Source organism: Morone saxatilis, unplaced genomic scaffold, assembly GCF_004916995.1.
Source record: "Morone saxatilis isolate NCDOM2014 unplaced genomic scaffold, NCSU_SB_2.0 Contig5, whole genome shotgun sequence".
Lineage (NCBI taxonomy): Eukaryota > Metazoa > Chordata > Actinopteri > Moronidae > Morone > Morone saxatilis.
This window is the reverse complement of record NW_023340095.1, coordinates 20906820-20918617: the sequence shown is the minus strand read 5'-3', so window position 1 is coordinate 20918617 and position 11798 is coordinate 20906820. Positions and strand designations below refer to the sequence as shown.

General features: G+C 42.0%; 1 protein-coding gene across 2 annotated transcripts in view; it reads left to right on the top strand.

Moving 5' to 3' along the window:
* Nucleotides 1-42: 42 nt before the first annotated feature.
* Nucleotides 43-11798, top strand: part of sema5ba (sema domain, seven thrombospondin repeats (type 1 and type 1-like), transmembrane domain (TM) and short cytoplasmic domain, (semaphorin) 5Ba) — a 161264-nt gene continuing 149508 nt past the window's right edge. For both annotated transcript variants that reach the window (XM_035676541.1, XM_035676540.1), the window contains exon 1: nt 43-216. The gene's annotated coding sequence lies outside the window, so the exon portion shown is untranslated. The remainder of the gene's footprint in view (nt 217-11798) is intronic.

The window sequence follows — 11798 nt, the reverse complement described above, 5'->3', positions numbered from 1 at the left end:
GTCCCTCCTCAAGCCGTGGTATCGTCCGACGCTCAAGGAGAGGGAGAGCGCAGTTGTTGGCTGCAGGTCGCTCGGAGAGTGACGCACACGGCGGCTGAGGACACAACACTAGAACCCGTCTCTATTCTGTCTCTGCTGCTCAGAGTGCGAGTCCGATCCTCTCCTCATCTCTGCTGGCATTGCCACCAACTTGGGGGAATACAAACATCTTCGAAGGTAAAAGGAAAATCACTTTTTCTTTCTTTTCTTTGGCAGAATACCTGAAATGACGGACGCAGAAGCACTTTTTAGGTGTGTTGTGCGCCTGTTTCCAGCTTTAGATTTGCCGTTACGGGCGACATGGATGTGTTGAGGTGCTGTATTTTTTCAACTGGAGACACAATCAACACAATAGCCCGCTTTAGCTTGAGTAACCTGCTCAGATAGAATAAAAAAAAATCCTCCTCCATCATTAATGCGTTGGCTGCTCGCTGTGGGGTCCGTTTTTCTCTGGACCGTTTTCCATCAGAGCGGGGTTCGAGCAATGTGGCGTTTTCTTATTCCTAATGTCCAACACTTTTCTGCGCTTTTGCCCACTTTGACTGTTTCGGGCGAGGTGATTGTCCGTTCATAGCATGTGTTATTCAGAGCAGTTTAGCAGTTCCTTTATGCCGCTCCAGTTTTACTTTCCACTCACGTTTCATCTCAGGATCAGAGGAGCATTTGTGGGCTGCAGGAGCTGCCTGTGCCTGCCACATTAGCGCCGTCTCAAACTTACTTTGTGCTGCACGCTGCCCTGTACAGCCCGATCCACACGAGATGTGAACTTTAACAATAATCCTCTGGGGGAAACTCCATTGATATGATCTTTCGGGGATATGGATTGTCTAAGTGGTGTGCGTCTCAATCGTATTGTTTTCTCAAATTGTCAATAATCCAACGTGGTGACCTAATTTGGACCACAAACATGCGGCGTAAAATTTACCATCTTGTTGTCCTTTTTCCACTTTCACTAGTGTATTTTGTCGTCCGACTTCAAACTGCCTATAGTGACCTCATTGCTTATCAATTCCAATTAACAAATGAGCTTTTACGCGCGTAATGTGCCGCCTTTGCGCACATTGCGAGGTTTTTTAAATCCGTTCTTTTATTCTTTCCAAATTCCAGCAAACGTCCGTGGGACTAATTCTGCATGAAAACACAGAAAATCTGCTCAGAAAGTCATTATTCATGAGCTTGTCACTTGGTTGAATTGCCTCTCCATTTCTTCCCCCGACACACGCACAGACATTCCAGATCTGTTTTATTTTAAATTCTAAGGAGGGATAAGTGTACATCAGAAAGCCTCCCAGAGTGGGGGTGTCGAACAAAGAAATACAGTACTGTAAAATAGGACATTTTCCTCCTGCATGTGTTTAAGTTGATTGTTCTGAAATGCATTGTTGGAGCGGGAGGCTGGCTGTGTGGCTGCAGAGCGACAGAGGGCAGTGTTGAGCGGCACTGTACAGCGGTGATAACACCTTGCCAGGTGAAGTTTGCTGCATCATGTGCTGGACTGTCTGCTGTGCTTTCCACAAGTGAGCACAGAGACAGTTCTGCAGAGCAGCTTGTCTGTGTGCCGGAGCAAAGGTGCAGCACTCATCCAGGCTTGGACAAATGAAAACATATAGGAGCTGACTGCTTTAATGGATTGTTGCCTGTATGATTATTATTTTATTTTTATTTTTTTTGCTTCAGGTGATTAAATGTCAAGCACTTTTGAACAAGCTTTTATCTGCAGGCGGTTCACGGGGGAACAGCTTTCAGAGACATTTAGTCAATAGCTGGCATTTTTAGGCTTAAAAAATCATATTCACTTGAGTAAATTAATCAAACAACTTATTCACTTGAAAGCAATTTTCCACCACCAGTAACCACCACCACTGCGGCTTTTAGAAGCTTTTTTAAAACTGCACTCTTTTCTCATCTGTAATTTTATTGAGCTTCAGTAGTTCAGTGTCTTCAACAGTGTCAATGAAGGACACTGTATTATTCATTAAAACTCAAACGGCTCTCAAATGCAAGTAAGCATCGCTGGTTTGAGTTTTGGGAAATGTGTCAGATTACATATTAAATTTGTGTTGGAGTTAAGCTTTTTTAAAGCACTGAGCTTCTCTTTGAAATTTGCCATGGAAAGAGAATATTTATATAGTTGATTCAATTAGACAAATATTCATAATATTAGTTTGCTACAGTATTATCCCTCTCCGTAGACACAGAATCCTGTTTTATTCAGTCCTGTCTCATATCTTAACAACCCAATTCTCCCCGTCTGGAATTCAAAAGTTGGCACAACTCTTGCCTTTATTTTGATCATTAATCAACACGTGTGAAAGTCCTGTATCTCCCCCCATCTTTTGATTGATATTCATATATTCTTACAGGTTTTGTCAGGCCCGCATGCTTGTCTTATGGATGATTAACGCTTGTGTTATATGAAGAGCTGTTTCAGTATCCTGGGTCAGTCCTTTTCAAATGGAAAACAGGTTTTCATCTTTGATGAACTTATGAGGGCTCTTGACAGGTCCCAGTGGGGGGGAACCAGACCAGCAGAGAGAAAAGAGATCTGAAACAAAACACAAACTGGATGGACCCCCCACCCCCCACCCCAACTCCTCTTAGACCACCTCTATGTTCACTTTCCCCTGCTTTCTAATTTCTCTCCTTGATGTCCTTGTAGTTACAGTGTGTGAAAGTGTTTTTGATTATATGCAAGAGGTCTGTATCTTTGTGGCATCTGATGTCGACATAAATAATTCATTTTCATTAACAAATATGGTAGGTGTGGAGTAGGTGAACGGGCAGCCTCTTCATCAAATTTTTAATGATGCATATTTAAACTGTGCCATGCGGATTATTTCTGTTGTGGGGCATCATTTGAGAGGGGCCAAACGGATATGAAAGTTTAATGTCCGGAGAACTTGATCCTCTCCTCTCCATCCGATATTGCCTCTCTAAGAAAAAAAAAAAAAACACTGCCATGTTCAGTATGGTCTGACCTCCACGAGTGTGTCAGTGTTGATGTCTGTGTCTGTCTAAAGAGATAACAGACAAACATAGATAACAAATATGATTCGGTCTGGTCTGAGGTAACTCTCTTCATACAGCTACCCTTCACATATCTTCAAACTAGAAAATACATTTTAAGGAAAAAATAATCTGTCTTCCCAGAGTTGACAGACTGTTTTGTCATTTCAAAGTGCAGCGTTTCACAGACCAAAACCAAGGCGGAAAGTGACAACTTCTACAGCATATTTCTGCTGTTAGTCTGTCATTCAACTGTTTGGCTTCTCATGCACGTCAAACAAGCACTCCGGGACATCTGTCACTGCTCATGAACCAGACCTCAGTTTATGTATGCGCTGTAACACTTCACACTCTTTTTATGAATCCTGACTTGAGAGCGGCCATGACAAAGATGCATTTGCACGCTTTAAAACCCAGGAAGGATGCTCTAAGAAGTGAACTGCTGCGAGGCAGCGAGTGCCTAGCTGAGACGTGCTCTGCAGGCCGTTGATCTTGATTTTGCTCCCCCATTTTTTTACACTCGTGAACCTGGTATGTGAAAGTGAAGCAGAGAGATTGTAGACTTTTAAAGTGGCCTTCTTGAGCAGGATTCACATGGTAATTAGGTCAGGGCACGCTGAGGAAAAACAAAGCTGTCTGCATGCAGAGAGCACAGCAAAAGTAGCGCATTTTTGTTAAGATGTTTCAAGGAGAGTGAAGAGACACACAGAGAGATGCTTCCTTAAAGTGGCTGTATATATTCAGAATACTGCAGCCACATTGGACTGTCTGTTGCTCTCTGTTATGTAAATATAATGCCAGATTTGAAATCACAGTTTCAGGCGATGTGACTTGTGGTGGCAGGCCTGGCTGCAATATTCACTGTGGTCTTTATACCCAGAATACCAAGCTCTGCTGCCTTGTCACCTGAATGTGATTATGCTGTCCCACAGTGCTGACATAAATGTTGCCATTTTCCATTCACACGCTCTCTCCGAAGCCCGATTGAGGTGATTGAGGTCCTGCACCAAAGCACTCCTCATTTCAAATGCAATCACTCCTCCGCTCCTCAGTCGACTTGTGCAGAAACATGCAAATTTTGGCTGAATTTCTTTTTTGTAGCTTGACGTGAGTGTTCTGTGGTCACTTTCACTGTAGCTAGACAGACACACTTTGCTTCACTCCAACTGCACCCTGATAAGAATCTGACTTCTACTTTAGTTCAGTCTTTTGTTCTTAGGTGATGGGAATGTGCAGTTGTGATAACCAGACAGTTTGAGCCGTCAGCAGAGGGAGGCGAGCGGTCTGCATGGTGCAGTCTGAGCCAGTGGGTGGAAATGAATAATTCCACCATGTCTGTCTGGGTCCCCTCAGCCTCCCAGGATCTCATTGTTTCTGAATGCAGAGTGCACTTTGCGTGGCCTTCACTTGCAGTGTCTGTCTGTTTGTAACCTGGCCTTTCTCTCTCTCTCTCTCTCTCTCTCTCTCGGTGCCTCAACACACAACCTCACCGTCTGTGAAATCTGATACAGCTGCAGCTCTCTGCACTCTGTCTGCAACCCTGCTAATTAATGCTTGATGCGACTCAACAGTCTCAATTTGTCTCTGGAACGTTATCGTCATTGTTTGCCCTCCCCTCTGCCTGTGTTGTTATTACCTTACTTTTACAAAAAAAAGGGAATAGAGATGAAAGGGCAAGCAGTCTGTCAAGCAGAAAAATAAGCAGCATGTTCCACCTGGTATTTTTTTGTGTGTTAAATGTGGTTCTAAAAAGATTATATGATAGATCAGTACATCACTTAGAGCATTTATCATGCAACAATGTCAAACCTTTCTTCTTCTTACACGTGAGGATTTGCTGCTTTTCTCTGTGTTACAGAATATAACTGTAAATTGAATATCTTTGGTTTTGGACCATCAGACAGAACAAGCAATTTGAAGATGTCTCTGCAGGGGCAGATTTAAAGAAATATTCATGGAGAAAAATATGCTGATATAATGGCAAACAATCACATATATAAATATATGCTTGAAACTCAAAAACATTACATAATTGTGGCACGAAGTTAAGCATTGATTAGAAATATTTAAAGGTGGCTTTAGACATCAATAATTATGTTTTGCATTGAACCTAAGCCAATTACTTATCTGAAATGTTGCCATAATAGACCATTAAAGGATATGTGTTAATTTCTGTTATTTTTAAACATTAAACAAAAATTAATATGATTTAATGTGTTAAATTTGACCTCATTTGACTCAAACTGAGGTGGCAGCTAGGGTGGCCTGGTATTTTTTTAGGGGTGGCAGATGCTTGCAAAAAACCATGATGAGAATATACAGTTACTTTGCTTTTCTCCTCTATTGGTCATTTGAAGGACAGCTTGTAGGTGCTTTCGTTGCAGCGTCAAACTATTCCATGTTTTTCTTCGTTTCACACATTCTCATTGTTATCCCTCTTGGTATTAGATGAGGTGTGTGTTGTGTGCAAGCATGCGCTCATGCGTGCATGTGCGCATGCGTGCATGTCTGAGCAATTTGATTTTTCTCTTTGTATGCGTGCGAAGCGGACGTGAAGGCATGTGCCTTTTCTCTCCCGTCCTTCCTCTGTTCAGCCCCGGCAAGGTCTGAGCAGGGCAAGAATAAAAGGGGCGCAAGAGGAGGAGAAAGTGCTCCCACAGTTGATTTGGCCATTGTGGGGGGAGGAACACTATTCCCATTGATGCTCTGGACGCATGGCTGAAACCCCCAGAAGCTTTAGGAAGGGAGCTTATTCAAGGCTTGATGTGACCCGGAGGACCGGGTTGGAAGATGGGTGTTGAGCCCATTGTGGGGATGGTGGGAACATTGTCCCTGCTCCGCTGCTTTAATACCACTCTGAACCACTGGCTCTGCGAGCTGGATGGGCTCTCAGGTTGTCTGTTTTTGCTTTACAAGACACAGGAGAGGTCTCTTATGTTAGAGGTCTCATGAATTTTCAAAGTCCTTGCAGGAGGTCTGAGAAACACTAGAAGCTCCCATCAGAGAATCTATTGTGAATTTTTATTTAATTTTCTAATTTTTAACTATTAATATAAAAAAGTATAATATAATATCAATATCCTCTCAAATATTGTGAAATAGTATGTGGTTTCAAGGTATCGAGGTTAATGTATTTGTAATTTTTACAACTCAGGGTTGTACAATGAAAAGTTGCTCCTTTATGCTACATTCATAGAGCATACACAAATAGGCTATTTTAATTAGAATAAAATAAGAATATATACAGTACATATATATTCAATACATGTATGGTTGATACCTACACACATATACACCCATAAAGTTTTTACAGTGTTAAGAAGTCTCACAGCCTGAGGGAAGTAGCTGCTCTGTAGTCTTGTAGTCAGACAAGGGATACTTCTGTAATCACTCGTCCGATGGCAGCAGGGTGAACAGGCTGTGGCTGGGGTGGGTACTGTTTTTAGTATCCTTTGTGCTCTTCACAGGCACCTCACCTCACCATTATCACTGATGCCGGGTAGCTGTGTACCAATCATCTTCTGTTTAGTTTTAATTACTCACTGCAGCCTTATGTCCTGGACCGTGCACATCCCATGCCAGTTTCTAATGTTTGCCGTCAGGATACTTTTTATGGCTCCTCGAGATGTATTCATATATATAGAAATATTTCCTGGTAGTACATTTCATGACTGTCCTCTCTAGAGCCAGTATTGGTAATTTGAAGCATGATGTTCAGTCCCTCCAAAACATAGCCCCTCAGTAGGTGATCAGATGATGGTGTTGAAGAGGGCTGTAAGACAAGTTGCAAGTTGCAAAATATTCTATAGCTGTTTAGCTGAGTGGAGATCTGGTGATTGTAAAGGCGATAGCATATTTATGATTTACATAATCTTCATATTTCTGATGCCTCAGGGTCTGTAAGGAAGCATCTGTATCTGTTATGTTTCTCCACTCATTCTGGTTTTTCATCAAATTTGCCACCCAACGATATAAACATTCAGGCATTTGGACAAAAACTTACCTTGAGACAGATTAATAGATAATAGATTAATAGATAATAGATTCATTTTGCTATGATAAATTGGTAACAACAGGCAAAGTGAAAACTGTCTACATTCTCAAACCTGGCACAAAACAGAATGCATTGCTATAAATGTACTTTTTATGAAATGAAATTCAAGTAATTATAGTCCATAGAAACTACTCTTTAGTACACACGTGTTGTTAAGTGCCTTCATAGAAACTTAACTTTTTTTTAGAATCCCCAGCTTTCCTCTCAAGGATCTCTGGGTTTCAGGTATTTTATTTTGAAGAGCGTCATTGTGCTTTAAGAAGCCCTCCTAATGGAATAAAGCTTATTTTTACCGTGCTGTACCCTGTAAAATGGTTGTATCTCTTCCAAATGGAGTCACAGGATGAGAGCTAAACTCATTTCTTGAGTCTGTGCTCAGTGAAGTAATAGGTTTGCAGTAAGCCCTCCAAACAAGGCTTGGATTAAGACACATTGGCACCTCCTGTGGTATTTATCTAGCTATGTATTTACACACTGATAGGAAAAAAGTGACTTTGTAACATGTTTTACCAATTTTTATATTGTGTTTGGGATTATTTGGCATTGCAAGAGGCTGTCACGATTCAGTTTGTCATCTCAACAATACCAGTGGGTTTGGAGGCTATTAGCTAAAGCAAATCAGAGTTCCTGATGTGTTTACCTAAAGTTTTAATAGCATTGGTTTGTTTCCAGTATCAGACTTTGATTAACTGCCTCTGATAGGTCGTATAACTGGCTCATTAGAGAGCGCAGCACATGCATCTCCGCTGGTCAGCAGTCTGGTGTTTGTGAATGTGCCTGTTTGTTTGCATTCTTGTGTCCATGTGTGCATATGTGTGTCTGCCTGGGTTTTCTATATTTGCAGTAATGGCCAAGAAATCACTAGTTAGCCATAGCAGGCAGCTGGTCTCCACTCTCACTGTTACCCACAACCCTCCATCCCCGTAGCTCATGTAATTGGACAACCACATGTTGGGCTGTGATTTACAGTATGAGCGTAATGATTTTGCAGCACTAAATGAGAGCAGTTGTCCCTTTGTCAGATGTTGGCTGGAAATGTGATGCTATATGGCTCAGTTCACTGGAGAGTAGGGAGTAACTGGGGAGAGAAAACTCTCTATTTCCATCAGTGTTGTTTCCGTGTTCTCCTGGACTCCTGATAGGATTTGTCCCAGCTCCTGTTTTGGCCGATCAACATACATTTGCTGTTTCATAACTGAGACAAACAATTTGCATTACAATAATTTTTATTACAGATTAATTCATTGATCGTTTTCTCAATTAATTAATGTTGATCATTGTTTCCCAAAGCCCACGCTGATGTCCTCCAATGTCTTGTTTTTTCCAGAACCCAAATATATTTAGTTTACTGTCATAGAGGACTAAATAAACCAGAAAGACATCTCAAGTGTTCACATTTGAAAAGCTGAAATCAGAGAATTTGGACATTTTACCTTAAATTTTCATCAAATTCATCAAAATAGTTGCAGATTAATTAGATAGGTGACAACTCATCGATTAATTGTTGCAGATCTAATTAAGGCTGGACCATATGACCTAAAAACATTTGTTATTATGAAAACTCTCGTTTATCTTGATAATTATGAATGTAACAACATTTTTTAAGGAAATACAGATTGGTGCGTGCGTTTTGATTTGTTTGTCCTGCATCATTGCAAAGATTCTGAACTTCTTGCTGAAATGTGTGCTGAATGGACTTCTGGTTATGTCGTCAGTTGTTGTAGCACTTCTCAGTTTAATCATATTGGATTCAAATTCAATTCATTCCTTAAAAATTGGCACCTGAGTTAATTAAGAACAATAAAAGTTTCACAAAGATTTTAGTTGAATTTGGTTTGTTGTCGAGTATTATTCTGTAGGAATCTGTTCCTGAAAATCTGAAAAATTGTAAGACAAACTAATCTGTAAAAAATTTCACAGCAAATTTCTAACCAATGTTTATTTTTCCTCATTTCGTCTTGCCGCTGACACAACACTATGACTGCCATCTCATTTACATGCCCCCCTACAGTAAACAGCAGAGCAGAGCATGAATCAAAAATAGTCTTTGAACTGCTGAGGAACACAACATGGATGGGTCCGGTGACAGATGTAGCAGCTGGAAAATTAAATTCATTGCAGTGCAAACACACAGGCCTTGGTGGTGCTGTTTTTTTTTTTGTTTCTGATGGTTTCTCAATGGTTTTGTTAATCTTCTATTATTTTTTTATTTCATTTTCTGTAACAAGTTTATCTTTCCCTGCTAGAATCCAGAGCCTATACATCTTTTATGCTGATGCTGATATGTTATTACTGTCCCTGACCCAAAGACACAAAGCCTGCCTGTTGGATAATTACATGTCTCCTCAGTTACGATACTGAAATCTGAAAAACCCTTTGTTACCTGATGTTCCCTGCATTCAATCCATTCTATACCCTCACGGTGACACGCTATCACACTGACTCAATCTAATATCATCTTTCATATGTCATTCACAGTTCTTCATTCTTCTCAATCCAGCGATGCTTCCCCCCACAATCGGCTTTCAATGCCTCTGGTCAATTTTCTCTGGAAAATCAGCGTTTAGAGTTTTTATATGTGCACAAGACACAGCATGGTTCTAAATTGAGGAATAAGCGATAAAGGGAAGCAATAACAGAGACAACACACTCCTTTGTGTGGCAGCTATAGGCCTATTTCACATCTCAGATGCCAAAACATCTCACAGGGAACCAGACCGATGCTGTTGTGCAGTGTCTGCGTTTGATAGCTTTTCCTATTTGACCTGGGTAACAATGAGCACCTAGCTGTACTCCAGATTAACCTGCCAGACGTTCAGAAGAAATTATTCTACTCTGTCTTTTGACCTTTTTGTTTGGCTCCTGCCAGAAATCTCTTGGTCTGAAGCCAACAGGCAGACTGGAGTTTTTCTCCACCAAAGTGGCTGATTTGTGATTCATGTTGCGTGTGAGCTTTAGGCTCATTTCTTGAGTTGAGGCTTTGCAGGGGGATGGTGCAGAAAGAGTAGCTTTAATCAGGAGCTCATTAGCTAACTGGCGCAATGGACAACACATAGAAGCACATGTCCATGAAATGAGCGTAACAGCAAACACTTAGCGTCGACCCTTCAGAGTATGACCCTAGTCCTCATTGGATGTTTGACATGAGAATCAGCTGCAGTGCACCATAAAAAAGTTGCTCTGTCGGTCACCAGTGACAAGTCTGACAAACTGGGGTGAAACAAACACTTAAGTCAACAAAGTGGAAAAAAGTACGATGCATATAAGTTTGCCCCCCCCGCCCAAGCTTAAAATATTCAATCATAAATGCATTTTTCGTGCCCCACTACCTCTACAGCACTGCTGAGTTTGCTTCGCGCTTGGCTTTGGTTACTATGACAATCGACGTGGCTCTCGACAGGGGCAGGAGGGTCTGTTTCATACCGGCAGACAGAGAAAGAGAGGAGTGTGACAGTGATTAATGTCCTGGCAGAAACAGAGACAGCCGAATCTCAGGGCCCCGCCGTCACCATCGGAGTGTTAAGAACCACGCCGGCCCCCGGACCAACACAGCGCTTCACTAGCACAAGTTTAATCACAATCATCTGAATTATTTATTGTACAAAAATCTATTACTTTTTCAACTTGGTGGATGAAAGCTGGAGTAAATTGAAATGTTGGATTAAGCCAAGAAGGAAATGAGATTCACCTGTGTGCCTCCTAAAATCAATCCTCGCTATCCGGCTGATTAATGAAAAAACATTTGTCTCAGCGTCCCTGTCTGCTGCTCGCCTCTTATTCTGAAACATCAAACAAGCAGTGGTGGCCTTTCCCAAGCGGCGTGGGGAGAGTCACGTGGCGCCGCGGTTACCGTGCAGCCTGTTAACAAGGAAGTGAAGTGATAGAAGACCAGAGGCCAAACGTCTGTATGATAGAGATAAGTAGCCAGCCGTGCTTCCTCGTTCCACCGTCTCACCCAGCAAGAAACACTCCAGAAACAGGGAGTGTTTGTGGCCAGCAGGGTTTGGATGATGGGAAGCTTACAGTGTGTGCCTTATTAACATCACCTACAGTATTGCATTATATGCATAGTCTGCTTCTTGCACATAAAACCACATACACACATGCGCACGCCTTATTTCTTACTTTTGTATAAAGAAATGACCTCAAAGCTTCACCGCGGTGCCTGTTCCTCTTTCATGTCCCCCACCTGGATCTTAAGGTCCATTAGAGCTTCTTTTGAGGATCTTGCTCTCTGCCTGGGTTTTTTTTCGCACTTCACCACACTTTCCCTCCCCATCCCCTTCACTCCACTGCTCCCCCCCATAATACTGCAGCTGAAAGAAGCCACTGTTGGGCTGCTATGGGGCATTGTGTGAGCACCGCATCCTGCAGTTAAAGCCTCTTCTTCTGCCTCTTCAGTGACCTCTACACCTGGCGTCCCTGCCCACCACCTTCAAACACTCTGACTTGACACCCTGCCCCTCCCGTCGCATGTCGATAGCAGTGCAAAGGAACTCAAAGCACACAAACTATGCAATGCTGTTGTAAGACTTAGTATAGACATGATGAATGAGCTCCAGACACGCACACATTCCTTTGTGTATTCATTCAGCCACAGAAGGTAACATTACCTTGTCATTTTTTTCCCTCACCTGTCCAGCTTCTTCGCGGGACCTCAGTGGAATAAATGTGTGGGCCCGTTGTCATATTTCTGTTT